At 39.4% G+C, this 11,725-nt stretch overlaps 1 protein-coding gene across 1 annotated transcript in view; it reads left to right on the forward strand.

Annotated features, from left to right (window-relative positions):
* Positions 1 to 10,265, forward strand: part of kctd16b (potassium channel tetramerization domain containing 16b) — a 357,075-nt gene extending 346,810 nt beyond the window's left edge. Inside the window, exon 3 of the transcript XR_009826341.1 lies at positions 10,179 to 10,265. The gene's annotated coding sequence lies outside the window, so the exon portion shown is untranslated. The remainder of the gene's footprint in view (positions 1 to 10,178) is intronic.
* The last annotated feature ends 1,460 nt before the right edge of the window (positions 10,266 to 11,725 follow it).

Here is an 11,725-nt window from a genome sequence, read left to right on the forward strand (position 1 = left end):
CACCACCAGGTGTCTGGATGCTATGTCATCCCTGAGACATGATGGTGGAGTGGCCAAGAGATTAGAGACTCAAGGACTGAATCCTTGCAATAAATGGGCAGTCTGTTCATCAAACGAAGGGCTTTGGTAGTCTTCAGACACATATCTTTTTGTTGATGGTGGCAGCAGCTCAGTCTGAAAAGACTGCAAGACTTGAGTGGCAGACTAAAGACCAGCTATGGGTAAATAGAGAGACCTCCTACTGTACATCCATCCATCCATCCATCCATCTTCTTCCGCTTATCCGAGGTCGGGTCGCGGGGGTAGCAGCCTAAGCAGGGAAACCCAGACTTCCCTCTCCCCAGCCACTTCGTCCAGCTCCTCCCGGGGGATCCCGAGGCGTTCCCAGGCCAGCCGGGAGACATAGTCTTCCCAACGTGTCCTGGGTCTTCCCCGTGGCCTCCTACCGGTCGGACGTGCCCTAAACACCTCCCCAGGGAGGCACTCGGGTGGCATCCTGACCAGATGCCCGCACCACCTCATCTGGCTCCCCTCGATGTGGAGGAGCAGCGGCTTTACTTTGAGCTCCCCCCGGATGACAGAGCTTCTCACCCTATCTCTAAGGGAGAGACCTGCCACCCGGCGGAGGAAACTCATTTCGGACGCTTGTACCCGTGATCTTGTCCTTTCGGTCATAACCCAAAGCTCATGACCATAAGTGAGGATGGGAACGTAGATCGACCGGTAAATTGAGAGCTTTGCCTTCCGGCTCAGCTCCTTCTTCACCACAACGGATCGATACAGCGTCCGCATTACTGAAGACGCCGCACCAATCCGCCTGTCGATCTCACGATCCACTCTTCCCTCACTCGTGAACAAGACTCCGAGGTACTTGAACTCCTCCACTTGGGGCAGGGTCTCCTCCGCAACCCGGAGATGGCACTCCACCCTTTTCCGGGCGAGAACCATGGATATGGTATACCTACTGTACAGTATGACTCAAATACAGTATATAAAATGACTGCCATGAAAATCCTGTACTGTAGCTTCACATTAATAAGAATTTAAACATAACAATATTACATTATGTTCGCCTGCAAAGTGTGTAGTCAAATATGAATTTAGTTTTTTTTTAATATAGCATTGTATATCATGGAATGTGGAATAAAGCCCCGACTTCTGTATTTTGCCATCACTTTGTTTAAATGACCCAAGTAAAACGTTTGCACATACAGTAATTTCTGTATGATGAAGTGTTCTTAAATTATTATTTTTTTCATTGAAGGTGTACGTTTTTGGTATTTTAAGGTTAAAATGTTATTCCTGTAGGATATTTATACCTTTGTAAAAAAAAAATATATATATATATAAAAAAATATATATATAAATAAAAGGAAAAAGAAAAGTTAATTGTTGGAACAGTACAATGTCTAATTAATAATTTTTTAAATGTTTTTCTGTAGGATATTTTTCCAATCTTATTTTGTAAAATATAGAAATATTTAAAGGTCTACTGAAATGATTTTTTTTTTATTTAAACGGGGATAGCAGATCCATTCTATGTGTCATACTTGATCATTTCGCGATATTGCCATATTTTTGCTGAAAGGATTTAGTATAGAACAACGACGATAAAGTTCGCAACTTTTGGTCTCTGATAAAAAAAAGCCTTGCCCTACCGGAAGTAGCGTGACGACACCGGAGGAAGGACTGCTCATATTTTCCTATTGTTTACACCAGCAGCGCGAGAGATTCGGACCGAGAAAGCGACGATTACCCCATTAATTTGAGCGAGGATGAAAGATTTGTGGATGAGGAACGTGAAAGTGAAGGACTAGCGTGCAGTGCAGAACGTATCTTTTTTCGCTCTGACCATAACTTAGGTACAAGGGTTCATTGGATTCCACACTCTCTCCTTTTTCTAATGTGGATCACTGATTTGTATTTTAAACCACCTCGGATACTATATCCTCTTGAAAATGAGTCGAGAACGCGAAATGGACATTCACAGTGACTTTTATCTCCACGACAATACATCGGTGAAGCTCTTTAGCTACTGAGCTAATGTGATAGCATCGGGCTTTACTGCATATAGAAACAAAACAAATAAGTCCCTGACTGGAAGGATAGACAGAATATCAACAATACTACCAAACTCTGGACATGTAAATACACAGTTAATGCTTTCCAGCTTGGCGAAGCTTAGCAATGCTGTTGCTAACGACGCCATTGAAGCTAACTTAGCTACGGGACCTCGACAGAGCTATGCTAAAAACATTAGCTCTGCACCTACGCCAGCTCTCATCTGCTCATCACGACCTGTGCTCACCTGCGTTCCAGCGATCGACGGTACAAAGAAGGACTTCACCCGATCACCGATGCGGTTGGCGGCCCGAAGACGGAGGAAGTCAAGGTGAGGTCGTTCGGCTAGCGCGTCTGCTATCCTCAAAGTCCTCCTGGTTGTGTTGCTGTAGTCCGCCGCTAATACACCGATCGCACCTACAGCTTTCTTCTTTGCAGTCTCCATTGTTCATTAAACACATTGCAAAAGATTCACCAACACAGATGTCCAGAATACTGGGGAATTTTTGGATGAAAACAAAGCTTTTTTTGTATTGGATTCAATGGGTCCGAATACTTCCGTATCAACCGTTGACGTCACGCGCATACGTCATCATATCTAGACGTTTTCAACCGGAAGTGTGGCGGGAAATTTAAAATTGCACTTTATAAGTTAACCCGGCCGTATTGGCATGTGTTGCAATGTCAAGATTTCATCATTGATGTATAAACTATCAGACTGCGTGGTCGGTAGTAGTGGGTTTCAGTAGGCCTTTAATTGAATTGTTAAAAAATATATCTTTCTGGAGCTTTTTGAAATAATATTTCTCTGTGATCCATCCATCCATCCATTTTCTACCGCCTGTTATAGTTTGCTTTGTACATCATTTTAGCTGTTTACAAATGCACCAAATCATTGAATTTCAAGATTTTTCATTCAAAAACTAAAGGGGTTGTATGGTCTCTATATCTGTCATGAGCCGTTGCCCTGATCATGTTTTTTTAGGTTTAGTATTTCCTTGCTTGTTGATTTAGTTCTGTTTCAGCACCCTGGTTTGTTTGTTTGTTGCCATGGGCGCTGATTATTGTCACCTGCCTCTGATTAGTGGTCGGGACCCTCACCTACTCCCGGTCTCTAATCAGAGAGCTATTTATTCCTACCTCTCGCCACATTTTGCCTGGCGTTTTTATTTGCGACACGCAACAGTTATGTGGACTGAACCTGCTTCTTGCTCTTTTTGTTTGGCTAGTCAGTTGTTTAGCCTTTGCCATAGCTTCCCGTGCAATCAGCATGTTTTTCTGTCTTTGGTATTCTTGCCTGATTTTTGGAAATAAATCATCTCGCTCACCTGCACGCTGCTTCCGGACGTCCATCCGCATCTTGGGGAAACGACCAGCGCATCACCATGCGACCCAGACGTGACAATATCCAAGATAATGTATTATTCTCACTGATCTTTTTTGTAACACCGTTAGTGAATGAAGTGTGCTTTTGTAATTATTTCTCCATATTTCTGCACAATAATTTAGATATGGTAACACGAGCAAGCAGCAGATAATATGAAGGGATTTTCTTTGTCCAGTACATATTTGCTCTATTCATTATTGAAATATTTATTTTCACCTTATGTTGTATATTTTTTATAAGACAATTCCAGTTCATTTTGTCATCCAAAACTACACCCAAAAATTTGATTTCTTCGACTCTGTCAATATCTACTCCGTCTATTTGTATTTGTGTTTGGATTTCTCTTCTACGGTTACCGAATAGCATCATTTTAGTTTTGCTGAGATTCAAAGATAGTCCTTTTTGTCAAAACATATTTTTAATTCGTCCATTTCTTCTGGTATTTTTTATTAGCTTCTTTGTGTTCTATCCTGAACAAAACACAGTTGTGTCGTCCGGAAAAACTACTAACTTTAGTTCTTTTGTAACTTTACAAATGTCGTTTATATAAAGATTAAACAAATTTGGTCCCAGTATTGATCCATACCGCAAGATATATCTAGCTCTGTAGACGTATTTCACCTTGCTTTATGTATTGCTTCCTGTTGGTTAAGTAGCTTCTTAACCAGTTCAAGACCTTCTGATGCCGTACCGTTCTAATTTGTTTATTAAGATAATATGATAGTGTCAAATGCTTTTGTTAAATCCATAAATACTGCAGCTGCACACTGTTTACCATATATTGCATTGGTAATTTCCTCTGTTATTTTGATTAATGCCAATGATGTTGAAATAATAGCCAAGAATCCCTAATGGTTCTCCGAGAGTGTTCCACTTTTGTTCAGGAATTTATCCAATCTGTTATTGAATATTTTTTCAATGGTTTTATAAAATTGTAGGAGTAAGTAAACAGGTCTATAGTTTGTAAATTAGTGTTTGTCTACCGTCTTTTAAATTGGTACAACTTTTGCTCTTTTTTAATTTTGTTTGGGAATGTGCCTGTTTGAAACAAAATATTAATGATACATGTTAAAGGTTTGTACGTTTCCATATCTATTTCATGACAGCCAGTTAAAATCTTGGATTAGGGCTGGGCGATATGGCCTTTTTTTAATATCTCGATATTTTTAGGCCATATCGCAATATACGATATATATCTCGATATTTTGCCTTAGCCTTGAATGAACACTTGATACATATAATCACAGCAGTATGATGATTCTATGTGTCTACATTAAAACATTCTTGTTCATACTGCATTAATATATGCTCATTTTAAACTTTCATGCAGAGAGGGAAATCACAACTAAGCCAATTTAGCAAAACTGTATTTATTAAACAGTTATTAAGCAGTGGCACAAACATTCATGTCATTTCCAAAACAGAAAGTGCAAGATTGTCAGGGACATTTTAAAACAAGCTATAAGTGCACTTTTGTGCATGATGACACACAAGATATTTCAATAAGTGTCACATAAAAATTAGCTGCATATCAAATAGTATATGTCCTACGGTGTTGATGTGGAAATAGTTGCTTCGGCATTTAGTTGGTGTGGCACCGAACGGAGATGTTGACATGTAAAGACATATTCCCGCTTGAAGCCAAACCACCGTCAGACGATGGACCCCGTGCTGTTTTTCTTGGGAATTAATTATTCCTCCATTTGTTACCAGATTCGCACCTTCTTTCTCTCGTATTACCACTCAAACCACACCGTTAGCTGTTAGCATCACAGCTAACGTTACCATGTCGTTACCTCTTGCTCCGCGGGAGCGTGTGACGTTGCTCACGTGACAGTACGTGACGTATGTAAGAAGGTGCGCTTGTTTTAAAGTCTCTGTGAGAAGGAGAGACAGGAAAGAGTGAGAAACGCATGCAGTTTAATGCCCCGCAGCTAAAAACAACTGCGTGAGAACGTATACTCGAATATCACGATATAGTCATTTTCTATATCGCACAGAGACAAACCCGCGATTTATCGAGTATATCGATATATCGCCCAGCCCTATCTTGGATTTGTTTTTATTTTCAATTTCCTTTTTTTGTCCTATTATTGAGGATTTATGTCTGTGTGAAGCTGAAATCGAACCTCAAGTTGCTGGCATGGCCACTTTACCAACTGAGCCAAGATTATTTTATTTTGTCAATTAATTATTTCATGTTTAAGGTAATTACTGTTATTTTTTAAACATTATTTCTGTAGGATATTGTCATTTATTTATTTTTTTAAAAATGACAAAATGTTGATCGCATCATTTGAATCATGCCTTATATTGTTAATCGATCGTACTTTTTGTATTTTAGGGATAGTTGTTTGAACGATGTGATTGGATTATAATGTAGTAACTTAGTTTATTTTTTTAATTATCTTGACTTCTATTTCAAATGAACAATGAATCCATAATGAACACCCACTACTGCCATTTCTTTGTATGGCACTTTCAAAAGACTTGATTACCATAGCAACCATTTTCTAGATCCTCAAATCACATTGGTGATAATCGAGGGAATTTGTTTCTTGGCATCAATTTTGGTTCGTTTTAGCAAATAAGAGGTGGGATGAGGACGATGATACGATGGAACCAAGAAGTGAAGGAGAGACCATGAAGAATGAGAGTAAGGTTGGCGTGTTACTGTCGGCCCACACTATCTACCCGCTCGAGCGTAACCTTAATCTCCTGACACACACACGCAGACACACACACCTTCAACTTTCCCTCCGTTACCTCCAGTTTTCTTCATGATGGAAAGCAAAGTACTTCATAACCAAGGGAACTGACACCTTTCTGCTCTCTCATTGCATCAATCTAAAGTAAGTCCAACACTTGCTCTTCTCATTAAACCCCTTTGTGTTCTGTATTTACGAGGTCATCCACAACAAAAATATTATTTTCAAGGAGTCAGGGCCATCTGACCCGACATTATTGACTCTTTAAGGTAGAAACTACGTGACAGCATGTTCCTCGTCTCCCTTTTTGTGAGTGCCAAGTGCAGGGTTTTAAATTTGAGCCTGAATGCAGTTTGTACAATGAGACTCATTTGCGTTTGATTGTACGAGCACATTCATCACCTCAGGACAAAATTATTCAGCCTCTTCCCAACAGAGATGCAGCCAGATGGAACGACAACGATGGTGTCTCCATTTGCTAGCTCGTCTACAATTTCAGACAATAATTGATCATTTTTTATGAGTGCGCACGCTGCTTGACTTTCACGGGGATTCTAATTTCAGTACTGTAAAACATATTTTGTTCACAAGTAAAAATGTGACATCAGTAGCTTTCATATTTTGTAGAAATAAAAGGTTAACTTAAGTATAATCAAACGTAAAACTACTCACCCGTTGAAGACGGGTACGTAATGGAGAGGAAGCAGGAAGATAAAAGTATACTGCCATCTAGTGGCGTTTTATAGGCATTGCTATTAAGGGTATTCCGATACAACTTTTTTACTTAGGGTATTGGAGCCTTGGTTGATACGATAGAAGCACAAATCATACCTACTTTCGGTATTTTGCAGTGCCGGAATGTTAAAAAAAGGCTTGATCAAGTGAAATTACTTAGAGAACAATGGTAACTATAAAAAAGACTGTCATTTATGATAACTGTCTGAAATGGACTTATTCTGTTTTTAAGTTGGAGTGGAGTGATAATTGTTTTTTGTCGACACCTAGTGGCCACAATATTTCATTAAGTTGAGCGCATAACACAGTAAGTAGAATTTTGTGGACACGTTTGTCACTTATTTTTTTTGTCCTGTTGATGTAGATGCCTATATCTGCTGTACAATATAAATAGCACTATGGATAATGAATAATAATAATAATAAAAATAAGTACCTTAATTATCAACAATACAATTGTTTCAAATGTAACAATACATATATATAATGATAACTTGAATTACAAAAGAAAGCAGATAAATGAGGGGAAGAAAGAGAAGCGAGCTGTTTTAACCTTGTAGATTGTTATAGCTAAATTGAGGAAAGCTTAATCAGTGTGTCGTGTTTACCCAGTTTCCCATAAGGCAGGGGTCAGCAACCCAAAATGTTGAAAGAGCCATATTGGGACCAAAAATACAAAAACAAAGCCGCAAAAAATTAAAAGCCATATTACATACAGATAGTGTGTCATGACATATACATTGAATTAAGAGGACTTAAAGGAAACTAAATGACCTCAAATATAGCTACAAATGAGGCATAATGGTGCAATATGTACATATTGCTAGCCTAAATAGCATGTTAGCATCGATTAGCTTGCAGTGATGCAGTGACCAAATATGCCTGATTAGCACTCCACACAAGGCAAAAACATCAACAAAACTCAACTTTGTGCATTCATGCACAACGTTGAAAGTTTGTTAGACAAAACGAGACAGAAAAAGAAGTGGCATAAAACACGTCTTAGAAAGTCGGAGAAAGTTATACATGTAAACAAACTACGGTGAGTTCAAGGACCGCCACAATTAGTAGGACAAAACGGCGCTCGTCATATACTCGAATCAGTGAAGTATGTTTAATATAAACAGTGTGCTTTATAACAATTGGGGAGGGTTTTGTCATGTTTGTCCTCCTACAGAAACCATATTAAAACAAAACTTTTTTTTTTCCCTTTTCCCCTCATCTTTTTCCATTTTTCATACATTTTTGAAAAATTCCAGAGAGCCACTAGGGCGGCGCTATAGAGCCAATGCGGCTCTAGAGCCGCGAGTTGCCGAGCCCCGCCCCAGGAGAACAACCTTGATATATGTTTGATGAAACGTCCGGTGAAAAGAGGACGTATGGTCAGTCTATTGTAGCCCGTTAGCTGCTAGCATGCTAGCAAAAGAAAACATGTCCGGTGAAACGGGCTAGGTCCTGATCATACGTCCTCTTTTCACCGGACATGTCCTCTTTTGCGGGGCTGTCCGGGCGGTGTTTTTTAAATGCCTCAAATGTCCAGCATTTTGAGTTAGGGTTGCGTGTATTTTCAATGTACGTTCAGGGTTAAGAAGGTTAAAAACAATAAAACTCAGTAAACGCTTGGGAACTGAGGAGACACATTTTTTAAGCTTCTCAGGTGGAATTCTTTCCCATTCTTGCTTGATGTACAGCTTAAGTTGTTCAACAGTCCGGGGGTCTCCGTTGTGGTATTTTAGGCTTCATAATGCGCCACACATTTTCAATGGGAGACAGGTCTGGACTACAGGCAGGCCACTCTAGTACCCGCACTCTTTTACTATAAAGCCACGTTGATGTAACACGTGGCTTGGCATTGTCTTGCTGAAATAAGCCAGGGCGTCCATGGTAACGTTGCTTGGATGGCAACATATGTTGCTCCAAAACCTGTATGTACCTTTCAGCATTAATGGCGCCTTCACAGATGTAAGATACCCATGTCTTGGACACTAATACACCCCCATACCATCACAGATGCTGGCTTTTCAACTTTGCGCCTATAACAATCCGGATGGTTCTTTTCCTCTTTGGTCCGGAGGACACGACGTCCACAGTTTCCAAAAACAATTTGAAATGGGGACTCGTCAGACCACAGAACACTTTTCCACTTTGTATCAGTCCATCTTAGATGAGCTCAGGCCCAGCGAAGCCAACGGCGTTTCTGGGTGTTGTTGATAAACGGTTTTCGCCTTGCATAGGAGAGTTTTAACTTGCACTTACAGATGTAGCGACCAACTGTAGTTACTGACAGTGGGTTTCTGAAGTGTTCCTGAGCCCATGTGGTAATATCCTTTACACACTGATGTCGCTTGTTGATACAGTACAGCCTGAGGGATCGATGGTCACGGGCTTAGCTGCTTACGTGCAGTGATTTCTCCAGATTCTCTGAACCCTTTGATGATATTACGGACCGTAGATGGTGAAATCCCTAAATTCCTTGCAATAGCTGGTTGAGAAAGGTTTTTCTTAAACTGTTCAACAATTTGCTCACGCATTTGTTGACAAAGTGGTGACCCTCGCCCCATCCTTGTTTGTGAATGACTGAGCATTTCATGGAATCTACTTTTATACCCAATCATGGCACCCACCTGTTCCCAATTTGCCTGTTCACCTGTGGGATGTTCCAAATAAGTGTTTGATGAGCATTCCTCAACTTTATCAGTATTTATTGCCACCTTTCCCAACTTCTTTGTCGCGTGTTGCTGGCATCAAATTCTAAAGTTAAGGATTATTTGCCCAAAAAAAAATGTTTATCAGTTTCAACATCAAATATGTTGTCTTTGTAGCATATTCAACTGAATATGGGTTGAAAATTATTTGCAAATCCTTGTATTCCGTTTATATTTACATGTAACACAATTTCACAACTCATATGGCAATGGGGTTTGTACTTACATGGTTAATTCTACACATCATCCGCACTCATTCACTTGAAGTAGCATTAGGGCTGTGAATCTTTGGGTGTCCCACGATTTGATTCAATATCGATTCTTGGGGTCACGATTCGATTCAAAATCAATTTTTTTTTCAATTTAACACGATTCTTGATTCAAAAACGATTTTTTTCCCGATTCAAAACGATTCTCTATTCATTCAATACATAGGATTTCAGCAGGATCTACCCCAGTCTGCTGACATGCAAGCAGAGTAGTAGATTTTTGTAAAAAGCTTTTATAATTGTAAAGGACAATGTTTTATCAACTGATTGCAATAATGTCCATCCATCCATTTTCTACCGCTTATTCCCTTCAGGGTCGCGGGGGGCGCTGGAGCCTATCTCAGCTACAATCGGGCGGAAGGCGGGGTAAACCCTGGACAAGTCGCCACCTCATCGCAGGGCCAACACAGATAGACAGACAACATTCACACTCACATTCACACACTAGGGCCAATTTAGTGTTGCCAATCAGCCTATCCCCAGGTGCATGTCTTTGGAAGTGGGAGGAAGCCGGAGTACCCGGAGTGAACCCACGCAGTCACGGGGAGAACATGCAAACTCCACACAGAAAGATCCCTAGGCCGGGATTGAACTCACGACTCCTCAGGACCTTCGTATTGTGAGGCAGACGCACTAACCCCTCTTCCACCGTGCTGCAATAATGTAAATTTGTTTTAACTATTAAATGAACCAAAAATATGACTTATTTTATCTTTGTGAAAATATTGGACACAGTGTGTTGTCAAGCTTATGAGATGCGATGCAAGTGTAAGCCACTGTGACACTATTGTTCTTTTTTTTATTTTTTATAAATGTCTAATGATTATGTCAATGAGGGATTTTTAATCACTGCTATGTTGAAATTGTAACTAATATTGATACTGTTGTTGATAATATTCATTTTTGTTTCACTACTTTTGGTTTGTTCTGTGTCGTGTTTGTGTCTCCTCTCAATTGCTCTGTTTATTGCAGTTCTGAGTGTTGCTGGGTCGGGTTTGGTTTTGGAATTGGATTGCATTGTTATGGTATTGCTGCGTATTGTTTTGTTGGATTGATTCATTTAAAAAAATAAAATTAAAAAAAATACAAAAAATTTTTAAAATATATAAATAAATTTTAAAAAAATAGATTTTTTAAAAATGAGAATCGATTCTGAATCGCACAACGTGAGAATAGCTATTCGAATTCGAATCGATTTTTTCCCACACCCCTAAGTAGCATACACACTCCACACACTCATCAAACGTTTCAATAAACTTGGTAAACCGCAGTTCTGCCTTGGTGTCGCCTCCTTCTCTTTTCCAGTACACAACAAAAATAGAATACCGTATTTTTCGGACTATAAGTCGCAGTTTTTTTCATAGTTTGGCCGCGGGTGCGACTTATTGATTCATTTAAAAAAATAAAATTAAAAAAAATTAAAAAATAAATTTAAAATATATAAATAAATTAAAAAAAAATAGATTTTTTAAAAATGAGAATCGATTCTGAATCGCACAACGTGAGAATAGCTATTCAAATTCGAATCGATTTTTTCCCACACCCCTAAGTAGCATACACACTCCACACACATCAAACGTTTCAATAAACTTGGTAAACCGCAGTTCTGCCTTGGTGTCGCCTCCTTCTCTTTCCCGGTACACAACAAAAATAGAATACCGTATTTTTCGGACTATAAGTCGCAGTTTTTTTCATAGTTTGGCCGGGGGTGCGACTTATACTCAGGAGCGACTTATGTGTGAAATTATTAACACATTACCGTAAAATATCAAATAATATTATTTAGCTCATTCATGTAAGAGACTAGACGTATAAGATTTCATGGGATTTAGCGATTAGGAGTGACAGATTGTTTGGTAAA

Source organism: Entelurus aequoreus, linkage group LG05 (assembly GCF_033978785.1).
Source record: "Entelurus aequoreus isolate RoL-2023_Sb linkage group LG05, RoL_Eaeq_v1.1, whole genome shotgun sequence".
Taxonomy (NCBI): Eukaryota; Metazoa; Chordata; class Actinopteri; order Syngnathiformes; family Syngnathidae; genus Entelurus; species Entelurus aequoreus.